The 12,499-nt window shown below is 37.5% G+C and overlaps 1 pseudogene; it reads right to left on the bottom strand.

The window, feature by feature from the left end:
* Positions 1-11,751: 11,751 nt before the first annotated feature.
* LOC118839314 lies at positions 11,752-12,272 on the bottom strand (annotated as a pseudogene).
* Positions 12,273-12,499: the final 227 nt, after the last annotated feature.

Raw genomic sequence — 12,499 nt, 5'->3', positions numbered from 1 at the left:
GAATCCTCTCCCCTGAAGTATATTAGTGTGGTAACCAAACCAAGGTCAAGAGCCATATTTTGGTTAGTCTAAATAAGTATCTCTTTGTTCACCTCTGACTATATTAAAATGAAAATCTTTAGAAAGAGGGGGGAACTAGGGAATGTCCTTTGGTTAACCAAGACATGCCCCTTGATTTTTTTAAAGATTAAATCAAGGGATGTGATGCTTTTGTAGGTTTCAAGAAAGGCAGATCATCTTCTAAGGCTTCACTTCCAAACACGAACATTTTTATTGTTCTGTTTGCGCAAATCAAAGAACCCTAAACTTGGGGTTTATATGCTTGTTTAATCTTTGACTATGGAATTTTGCATTTGTTTCTTGAACACTACAAAATGTAAAAAAAAAAAACACTGGCTCTGACAGAGACTTGTCAGTAAGCAAAAGGAAACTCAGTTTATGTGTATCTCTTGTTTGAACGGATAATTAATACAATTACCTTAATAAAAGCTAATAATAATAATAACTTGCCTTTACAAAATGTTTTAAGGTTTGCAAAGTGCTTTATATCTGCTATCTCATCAAATCTTCACAACAACCCTTTGAAGTAGGTACTATTATTTATACCCAATTTACAGATGAGGAAACTGAGACATAGAGAAGTTAAGTGACTTGTCCAGGGTCACACAAATAGTAAGTGTTTTTTGGAGCATTGTGGGAGGCAGGATTTAAAGTTAGGTCCTTCTGACTCAGACTCCCATGCTATATCCACTGTGTCACAGCTGCACAGATTTGTGCCAAAGTACAGAGTACTGAGTTTTTCTTGCACAATAGTTTATTATTCTTCTTTTGAGAACTCTTAATATCTTTAGACTACTTATCTTTTGGAAAATGGTTTTTGATCATATGTATTTGGTTAATTCCTTACATATCTTGGACAGCAAACCCTTATCAAAAATATCTGATGCGAATATTTTCCTATTCAATAGATTCCCTTCCTAGGTTAGCTGCATTGACTCCAGACCTGCAGAGGCTTTTTGATATTATGGTTTCAACATTTTCTGTTTTTTATGACAAGGTTTATTTATTGATTAATTAAGAATTCTCCCCCCTAGCCATAGTTGTGAAAGGTATCTTAATTCATTTAGATGACTGGCTTAATGTAATTGTGTCTCAGCTATTCAAGACAACTATTTTTTCCTTCATATTCTTCAAGTTCATTCCTCTAACCCACCCCCAATTATTAGTACCTGAGGTGGCAAAAGAAAAATGAATTTGTAAAATGATAAATCATAGCCATTTATTCATTAAATATTCATTGAGTTCCTACTATGCGAAAGATCCTATGCTAGGTCGTTGCTATGAGGGATTAAAAAAAAAGTATGATATATTCCTACCCTCATGGAGTTCCTGTCTAGCAGGAAATGTAGGGGTATGTGTGTGTGTGTGTGTGTGTGTGTGTGTGTGTGTGTGTGTGTACAGAGAGAACGCTATGCTACATTCACATGTAAGAGGGTCTGGTATTTGTGAAAAATCCCTCTGATGTCACTCCCCATTTAACATGAGACTAGGGAGCCTGTTTCCAGGAGAGTCTTGGTGATGTGTAAGTGCCTTGATGATGGAAGTGGCTTTAAAAGACCTTGGAACATACACAGATATTCCATAACTGGTTCCAGACCGCAAATCAGGTGGTAAATGGCAGCTTCTTAATTGGCTGAGCAGTTAGAATTGGGGGGAGTGCCTTTTCTAATGCCATCAGCTTGAGCCCCCACCAGTTTACTCCTTCTTTACGTCCTAGTGACTGGTGCCCCAGTTCCATTTAATTGCATAATTAGCTTCTTGCAAAGAGATATTTACTTCAAAGAACAAAAGTTCAAACCCTTCCCACCCAACACCTCAGGGGCATACTCTCCCCTATACCACCTCAGTTTCTGAGGAGAATGAACTCAAATTTAGTACAGTTTTTGTATAACACTGGCGCCACCAAGTTCATGTGCAGATGCAGCATGATTGCTAAATAAGTCTTTGTATCAGCTACCACTGGGCTAGGTCCCAAAGGTTACTCCTGAAGGTCACTCCTTTCTCTTTGGGCTATCAATGTCAGGCAGGCTCAAAAACCCAATATAGACTTTGGAACAGAATTTTAGATGACCCCTGTGCTCCTAAAGGCTTGTTCTTCTGGTCTTTAGAAATTCACAAGGTTGTAGTCTCCAATCCCTTCAACTAAAACAGAAAATATTACATGTGGAGGCAAAGGTCCAAGACCTATGTAAGAGGACCACATATTGGCCTGCAGAGATCCAGCAAAAAAGAACAGTTGAAGAGGATCTAGTCCAAGGATCTAGTCAGCTAGTGTTTTTGGAATTCTGGTTACCCAGCCAATCAAGAAGATGTTGTACACCACATGGTGAGAAGATCAGAGCCATTACAAAATGTCTCTGATGCCCTCTTCAAGGCATTTCCATTACACATGATTACAACTGTCTAAGAAGCAGATTCTCAAACATCTCCAAATGGGGAGTGGTGTCAACAGCATTCTGCACTGTGCCAGATCTCCATTTCACATATATAAGGGCAAATTCTTCTTCACAAGTATTTTTCTCAATCCTAAACTTTCTTGACATCTATGCAGCCTATGACACTCTCTGCTTCCACAGTGACCAGGCCAGGGGAGCATCCTGTGGGGAGTATATAGCAACAATGGCTCATAACCAATCAGCAATAAAAAGCTCAACAGTTTGCCGAAGGGTTGACTTGGTGTTTTCCTTGAAGCCAGTTCAGCAATATTGTTTTACATAGCTTTTCCCCACCAATCTAAGCCTTTGTTTAGAATGCCAGGCATGTCTGAGTGAAATGGGCAGGAAAGGAGCAGAGTTTCCTTGAACAGCTCCAATAACTGCAGGAGCGTAAGAACGTGCCTGCTCTCATCTGTGTGGCAAGGTGGACCACACCTCTTCAGTGATCTCTGAGACACTAGCATAACACATACTTAGAAATACTGTTCTTCTACATGGACCAAGATGGTGCAGTAGAATCAGAAGTATCTTGGAGCCACCTTGACCTGGATATAGAGACTTGATTGTTAAGTTTTCAGTGTGAGCATTCACACAAAAGAAATCAGCAAATGCTATAAATCAGGGTTTGACTTGAGAAAATGCTGGATAAAATGTTAAAGTGCAGATTAAGCTTAAAAGTGTGTCATGTATACATTTTTTGAGAGCCAGTTGTTAAAAATTTACCAGTATACATCTGAGTAGAAGGAAATTAGAACTCTGCTCTCACTACTACCAAAGGGGAAAAAATCCAGATTATCACACAGCCAACTCTCCATACAAATTGTAGATATGATCCAAATTCCCTAAGGGATGAAAGTAAAAGTCTTCAAAGCTAAGAAAAAGCCGCAGCTGGAAGGGGGGCAGAGAGAAGCTCTAATATGAACCTCAGTTCTAGATACCCACTGCCTTTAGAGGAGGAAAAAGGAAACATGGGGGCAAGAAGAGAGAAGCAGTGAGAGAAGGCTTTAGCAGATTTTGAATGAAAAGAACCTCAACATAGTGAGGTAAAGAAAATTAAGAAGTCCTTTACCCCTCCCTCTCCTACCTCCCCCTCCAAAAAAGTGCCTCAAGTGTGTCTATTGCAACAGTGGAGGGTCAACCTCAGAATTAAGGGCAGATTTTTTTAAAAGGCTCCTGTCCTCTTTCTTTCCCTCCCAAGGACAGGACTTCACCTATGGCTAACCACTGGAGAAGAGAGAGAGAGGGTATTCACTGTCCTTGGTGAGGGAAGAGAACTGATGAAAAGAAGGAGCCGTTACTTATTCTGACTTACAAAGAAAGAGAGTCCAAGTTAAAGAAAGAATTCTAAGGCAAAGCAAAAGACATCTTTTTTTTTTAAGTTTTTTGGCAGGGCAATTGGGGGTTAAGTGACTTGCCCAAGGTCACACAGCTAGTACATGTGTCAAGTATCTGAGGCCGGATTTGAACTCAGGTCCTCCTGACTCCAGGGTGCTCTACTCACTGTGCCACCTAGCTGCCCCCAAGCAAAAGACATCTATTTGATCTGATCCCCATAGTAGGGAAAATCTAGAACTCAACGCCTGGTGCCTCAGCAACAAAAATGAGTAAGTGAAAAAAAGCACACTAAAGTACTTTTTTTAATACCAGACATGGGCAAACTTCTGGGAGCCAAGATGGCAGAGTAAGCAGTAAGTTGCTCTCACTCTCCCTTACTGACCTTAAAAAGCCCAGAAAATACTGCCCCAGAAAAAATCTTCCATTGGAGCCAGTAGAAAGATGGGGCACAGTAGTTTTTGAACTCGGGAGGCTAGGAGGATTAACAGGAAAATTCCCTTTTGCTGTGGCTGAAGGGAACCAGTACAGGACAGAAGGGGTCCCAGGAAAGCACAGCAAGCTTCATCTCAGTGGACCAGTGGGAGATCCTGAGCCCCAGGATGGAGGAGCAGGCAAGGGCCAACACTAGGAACCCCCTGCATGCCTTTGCACAGCCAGCGTTATTAACAGACACCAGCATGGACAGGCATCCATCAGTGGCTGAGCCTACCTGGGCTCTAGCACAACCCTCGAGGAGGAAGAGACCACCAATGGCCAGACCACCCCTCCTCCACACCTCACACCATGAGCTTCAGTTTCAGTGTAACCCTGGGAAATGCAGAAAGACCTCACCTGGCCTTAGCGCATACCAGCCAGCTCCAGCTCAGCACCAGGTAAGCTACAGCATTATATAGCTTCCAGCTGCCAGAACCAGAGGACCCAACACACAAAGCCAGTAACCAGGTCCCTAGCCTCCAGCAAAAGAGGCATGGGACAGAGCCCCCTGTGCCTCAGAAGCAGAGATCCACTTTAAAAGCCAGGAAAAAGACAATCACAATGAGCAAAAAGCGACTAAGAAAAGTAAAGACCATAGATTCTTACTATGGGGACAGGGAAGATGAATATATGAATTCAGAAAAAGACAGCACTGACACTTTACACACATCTGAAACTTCAAAAGGGAATATGAACTGGTCTCAAGCCCAAAGAACATTTTTGGAAGAGTTCAAGAAAGATCTTAAAAGTCAAATTAGAGAGGAAGAAGAAAAATTGATCAATTCCTTTAAAAATACAATTGACAAAATGGAAAAAAAAAGAATTCATTGAAGAAAACAGCTCCTTAAAAAGTAAAATTGGCCAAATGGGTAAGGAGGTACAAAAGCTGCCTAAATAAAACAATTTGTTAAAAATTAGAATTGGGCAAGTAGAAGCTAATGAGGCACCAAGAATCAGTCAAACAAAATCAAAAGAATGAAAAAATAAAAGAAAACATAAACTACCTCATTGGAAAAACAACTGACATGGAAAATAGATCAAAGAGAGATAATCTAAGAATTACTGGTCTACTGGAAAGCCATGATGAAAAAAAGACCCTGCACAGGATCTTCCAAGAAATCATCAAGGAAAACTGCTCTAAGGTCCTAGAACTAGAGGGTCAAATAGTCATCAAAAGAATTTACTGATCACCTCCTGAAAGAGATCCCAAATTGAAAACACCAAGGAATATTATCACCAAATTCCAGAATTATCAGGTCAAGGAGGAAATACTGCAAACAGAAAGAAACAATTCAAATATCATGAAACTACAGTTAGGATCACACAGGACCTTGCAACTTCTACATTAAAAGACTGGAGGGCTTGAAATATGATATTCTGTAAGGCAAAGGAGTTTGGATTACAACCAAGGATCAGCTTCCCAGCAAAACTGAGCATAATCCTTCAGGCAAGGAGATGGACATTCAATTAAATAGGGGACTTCCAGACCTTCCTGATGAAAAGAACAGAGCTCAATGGAAAATTTGATCTTCAAATACAAGACTCGAGAGGCATAAAAAGGTAAACAGGAAAGAAAAAGAAACAGAAACCATGTTATTCAGTAAGGGCAAACTGTTTACGTCCCTATGTGGGAAGATGATACTTGTAAATCTTGAGAATTGTATCTTTATTACAACATTTAAAAGGGATATATGTAGACAGAGGGTATGGGTATAAATTAATTGACATAATGTTAAACCTAATTAAAGGATGAAAGGGACTGTAATAGGAGAAGAAGAAAGGAAGAGGCAGAAAAAGGATAAATTACATCATATGAAGAGGCACAAAAATATATTATAGTAGAGGGAAAGAAGAGAGGGAGATGAGCATTCTTTGAACTTTACTCTCATCGGATTTGGTTCAAGGAGGGAATAACATGATCAGTAAAGTATAAAAATCTAACTTTCCCTATTGGCAGTAAAAGGGGAAAGGGGAAAAAAAAGGGAAGGGTGGTTAAAAGGGAGGGAAGAAGTAGTAAGGGAAAAGGAAGGGGTGCCGATAGGAGGGAGGGAAGATTGAGGGAGGTGGTGGTCAAAAGCAAAACTGTTTTGAGGAGGGAAAAGGAGAAGGGAGAAATAAAAACATAAATGGGAGTGGGGGGGGGAATAAGATGGAGAGAAAAGCACAGATAAAAATGTGAATGGGATAAACTTTCCCATAAAATGGAAGTGGATAGCAGAATGGATTAAAAACTATAATCCTACAATAGGTTATTTACAAGAAACACGTTTGAAACAGGGGGATACAAACAGGGTAAAGATAAAAAGCTGGAGTAGAATATATTATGCTTCAGATGAAGTTAAAAAAGGAGAGGTAGGAATCTTAATCTCAAAGCAAATGCAGAAATAGATCTAATCAAAAGAGATAAGGAAGGAAATTATATCCTGCTAAAAGGTACCATCAACAATGAATTAATATTATTACTAAACATTTATGCCCCAAGTGCTATAGCATCCCAATAGAGAAGACGTTAAGGGAGTTACAGGAAGAAATAGAGAGCAACACTCTACTAGTGGGGGACCTCAACCTCCCCTCTCTGAATTTGATAAATCTAAACTCAAAATAAACAAGAAAGAAGTTAAAGAGGTGAATAGAATTTTAGAAAAGGTAAACATGGTACCTCTGGAGAAAACTGAATGGGGATAGAAAGGAATATACCTTTTTCTCGATGGTAAATGGCACATACACAAAAACTGACCATGTACTAGGGCATAAAAACCTCACAATCCAGTGCAGAAAGGCAGAAATATTAAATGCATCCTTTTCAGATCATGATGCAACAAGATGTATATGTAATAACGGGACATGGAAAAATAGACTAAAAACTACTTAGAAACTAAACAATCTAATCCTAAAGAATGAGTGGGTCAAACAACAAATCATAGAAACAACGAATAGCTTCATCCAAGAGGATGACAATAATGTGACAACATACCAAAATTTATGGGATGCAATGAAATTGGTTCTTAGGGGAAGTTTTATATCTCTGAATGCTTACATGAATAAAATGGAGAAAGAGGAGATCAATGAATTGCGCATGCAACTGAAAAAGCTAGAAAAAGAATAAATTAAAAATCCTCAATCAGATACCAAATTAGAAATACTGAAAACCAAACAAAAGATTAACAAAACTGAAATTAAGAAAACTGTTTAACTAATAAATAAACCTTAGAGCTAGTTTATGAAAAAGCTAATAAAATTGATAAAACTTTGGTTAATTTGATTGAAAAAAAGAAAGAAGAAAACCAAATTGCCAGTATCAGAAATGAAAAGGGTGAATTCATGACCAACGAAGAGGAAATTAAAACAATAATTAAGAATTATTTTATCCAGCTGTGTGCCCATAAATTTGACAATCTTAATGAAATGGATGAACGTTTACAAAAATATAAATTGCCCAAATTAACAGAAGAGGAAGTAGAATACTTAAATAACCCCATCTCAGAAAAAGAAATTGAACAAGCCATCAATGAACTCCCTAGGGAAAAATCTCCAGTTCCAGATGGATTTACAAATGATTTCTATCAAACATTTAAAGAAAAATTAATTCCAATACTATATAGATAATTTGGGAAAATTGTCAAAGAAGGAGTCCTACCAAATTCTTTCATGATACAAATATGGTACTGATACCTAAACCAGGAAGAGTCAAAACAGAGAAAGAAAATTATAGGCTAATTTCTCTAATGAATATGGATGCAAAAATTTTAAATAAAATATTAGCAAAAAGATTAGCAACTTGTTGCAAGAATAATAGACTTTGATCATGTAGGATTTATACCAGGAATGCAGGGTTGGTTCAATTTTAGGAAAACTATCAGCACAATTGATCATATCAACAACAAAACTAACAGAAACCATATGATTATCTCAATAGATGCAGAAAAAGCTTTTGACAAAATACGACACCCATTCCTATTAAAAACACTAGAGAGCATAGGAATAAATGGAGCCTTCCTTAAAATGATAAGTAGCATCTACCTAAAACCATCAGCAAGCATTATATGTAATGAGGATAAGCTAGAGGCATTTCCAAAAAGATCAAGGGTGAAACAAGGATGTCCATTATCACCCGAGTTATTCAATATGGTACTGGAAAGTTACCTTTAGCAATAAGAGAAGAAAAAGAAATTGAAGGAATTAGAATAGGCAAAGAAGAAACTAAGTTATCACTCTTTGCAGATGATATGATGATATATTTAGAGAATCCTAGAGAACCAAGTAAAAAACTACGTGAAATAACAAACAACTTTAGCAAAGTTGCAGGATATAAAATAAACCCACATAAATCATCAGCATTTCTACATATTATTAACAAAGTCTAACAGCAAGAGATAGAAAGAGAAATTCCATTTGAAGTTACAGTAGACATTATAAAATATTTGGGAGTCTACCTGCCAAAACAAGATCTATATGAACACAATTACAAAACACTTTTCACACAAATAAAGTCAGATCTAAATAATTGGAAGAACATCATTTGCTCATTGGTAGGCCAAGCTAACATAATAAAAATAATAGTTCTACCTAAATTAATTTACTTTTTCAGTGCCATACAAATCAAACTACCAAAAAATTACAGAGCTAGAAAAAATAATAACAAAATTCATCTGGAAGGACCAAAGGTCCAGAATATCAAGGGAATTAAAGAAAAGAAATGCTACAGACATATACAGAAATGCCTAGACATATCAGAACTTAAATTGTATTATAAATCAGCAATCATCAGAACTACTTGGTACTGGCTAAGAAATAGAGGGGTAGATCAGTGGAATAGGTTAGGTACATAAGATACAGTAATCAATGATTATAGCAAGCTACTCTTTGATAAACCCAAAGACCCCAGCTTCTGGGATAAGAGCTCACTATTTGACAAAAACTGATGGGAAAACTGGAAAATAGTATGGCAGAAACTGAGCACAGACCAACATCTGACACCATATACCAAAAAAAAACGTCCAAATGGGTACACTATTAGATATAAAGACGGATACTATAAGCAAATTAGGGGAGTAAGGAATAGTTTATCTGTGAGATTTATGGAGAACAAGAGATAGAGAACATTATGAAATCCAAAGTGGAAATTTTTGATTACATTAAATTGAAAAGTTTTGCACAAACTAAGCCAATGCAACCAAGATTAGGAGGGAAGCAGAAAACTGGGAAAGAATTTTTACAGCTAGTGTCTCTGATAAAGGCCTCATTTCTAAAATATATAGGGAATTGAGTCAAATTTATAAGAATACAAATCATTTCCCAGTTGATAAATGGTCAAAGAATATGAACAGGCAGTTTTCAGAGGAAGAAATTAAAGATATCTATAATCAAAAGAAAAAATGTTCTAAATTACTATTGATTAGAGAAATGCAAATCAAAACAACTCTGAGGTACCACATCACACCTATCAGATTGGCTAACATGACAAAACAGGAAAATGATATATGTTAGAAAAGACGTGGGAAAATTGGAACACTAATTCATTGTTGGTGGAGTTGTGAACTGATCCAACCATTTTGGAAAACAATTTGGAACTATGCCCAAAGGGCTATAAAAAATGTGCTTACCCCTTCACCCAGCAATACCACTTCTGGGGCTGTATCCCAAAGAGATCATAAAAATGGGAAAAGGACCCACATGTACAAAAATATTTATAGCAACTCTTTTTGTGGTGGCCAAGGACTGGAAATTGATGGGATGCCCATCAATTGAGGAATGGCTGAACAAGTTGTGGTATATGAATGTAATGGAATACTATTGTGTTATAACAAATGATGAATGAACAGGTGGACTTCAGAAAACCCTGGAAAGACTTATATGAACTGATGTTGAGTGAAGTGAGCACAGCCAGGAGAATATTGTACCCAGTAACAGCTACAGTGTGCAATGCCTGACTTTGATAGACTTATCTCTTCTCAGCCATGCAAGGACCTAAAACAATTCCAAAGGACTCATGATAGAAAATGCCATCCACATCCAGAAAAAGAAATATGGGGTCTGAATGCAGATTTAAGCAGACTTCTCTTTTTTTTTTGTTTTGTTTTGTTTTGTGTTTTTCTTTCTCATGGTTACTCCCGTTCATTCTAACTCTTCTATACAACATGATTAATGTGAAAATATGTTTAATAGGAATGTATATATACAGCCTACATTGGATTGCATGCCATCTTGGGGAGGGGGAAGCAAGAGAGAGGGAGTAAAGTTAAAACTTGTGGAAGTGAATGTTGAAAACTGAAAATAAATAAACTTTGAAAAATAATGCCAGAGATGGCCAAGACACAAACTCTGTAAAGGAGAATAACTCAAAAACAGCTACAATCAAAACCACAGAGAAATAAAGCAGCTTGCTCCAAAAAAAAACAATTAAAATTCTTAAAAGATATGGCACAACAATGTTTTTAAAAAGAGTTTCAAAATGCCATGGGGCTATAGAGGAGAGACTTGGAAAATGAATCAGTAGTTTAATACAAGAGGTACCTTACTTTAGTAACAAATTCCTTAAAAATTAGAATGGAGGGGCAGCTAGGTGGCGCAGTGAGTAGAGTGCTGGCCCTGGAGTCAGGAGGACCTGAGTTCAAATCCAGCCTCAGACACATGACACACTTACTAGCTGTGTGACCTTGGACAGGTCACTTAACCCCAATTGCCCTGCCTTCCCCCCTCCAAAAAATAAAATAAAATAAAATAAAAAATTAGAATGGATTGAAAAGAAGATAATGACTGCAAAAGATAATACAAATTATTATAACAAAGTCAAAAGACTAAGAACATAGAGGAAAATGGAAGGTATCATATAAAAGCAACTAATGTGTAAAACAGTTCAAAGAGAAAAAAACTTAAAAATCATTGGAATTAGCCAAAAAATGAACCTGGACATCAAATCTCAAGAAAGCATTAAAATTGCCTAGACATATGAGAACAAGAGGGCAATATGAGAACAGAATTACCAATTACCTCCAGAAAGAAACACTAAAATGAGAACTTCCAGGGATGTCATCCCCAAAATCCAGAGGTTCCAGATCAAGGATCAGACAAGATTTAGCAGCTACCATTCTAAAGGAGCAAAAAATGTGGAGTGAGATATTCCAAAAGGCAAAAGATAAAGGACTACAACCAAGAATGGGAAAAAAAACTGAAGTTATCAAAACTGAATATAATGTTACAAGGAAAAAAATAAATCTTCAGTGAAATAAAGGACCTTCAAACACTCCTAAAGCAAAACCAGAGCTGAAAAGGAATTTTGAAATACAAATATCAGAGTCAAGAGAAACATTAAAAGGTGAATAAGTGAACAGTCAGAAAAGCCATTATAAAAATGAATTGCTTACGTTCTCTCTCTCTCTCTCTCTCTCTCTCTCTCTCTCTCCACTTTAGGGATCATTTTGTTGACTTTTTAATAGAAAACAGGACTTTATTTGCCAGGAAGGATGATGCCATCATACTTCTGCTGGAACCAGCTCATGGCTTCTTCTTTGCTAATTCTATATTTGTCCCTGATGAAGCCTGTCCTAGGCTTCTTGTCTGCAATGCTGAACCCAGATCTGTCCTGCACCACATAGAGGTCCTAGCCACTCAGTACATATTTAATCCCCAGATTAATATGCTCTTAGATCCCAAAGCCAAAGTGTCTTTGCCAGTGTCTGAGAAGTTATTTTTCCTTAACTCATATTGTTGCACCTTCCGCCCCTTCTCTTCAGCTCTGGCACCATGGATTGTACAGTGAATGGTGATCTTCTTGTTTCTCCTGATTCCAAAAGACCTGACAGTATAGCGAGCTTTGGAGAACACTGGGGTTTGGCCTATGAGCTGCTCTAACACTTTGGCCCCCCGGGTCAATCTGTCTCCACTCTCCTCAACACAGGTGTTGAGGCAGAGCTTAGGGATACACAATTCCCACATAGGGTTTTCCTTTTCACCCTGATCTTGCTCCATGGTGGAGAACCAAAAGAGCAAATTCTTGCATTTTAATGGGAGACAGGGAAGTAAAAAGTTCTTTCTAATGTTATATGGAGTCATAGAAGTATTCAAATGAGACAGAAGACCTATAAAGCATTTTGTTGTATTTTTAACAATGCTATAAAAAGAAAGAAAGGAAGAGGAACGGATATAGTAAGGAACAATGGGACAAAGGATGGAGGAATTTATTATGCAACTGTGGA

Source organism: Trichosurus vulpecula, chromosome 2, assembly GCF_011100635.1.
Source record: "Trichosurus vulpecula isolate mTriVul1 chromosome 2, mTriVul1.pri, whole genome shotgun sequence".
In the NCBI taxonomy this organism is placed as follows: domain Eukaryota; kingdom Metazoa; phylum Chordata; class Mammalia; order Diprotodontia; family Phalangeridae; genus Trichosurus; species Trichosurus vulpecula.
Note: the sequence above shows the minus strand (reverse complement) of the source record. Positions and strands in the feature narration are given on the sequence as shown.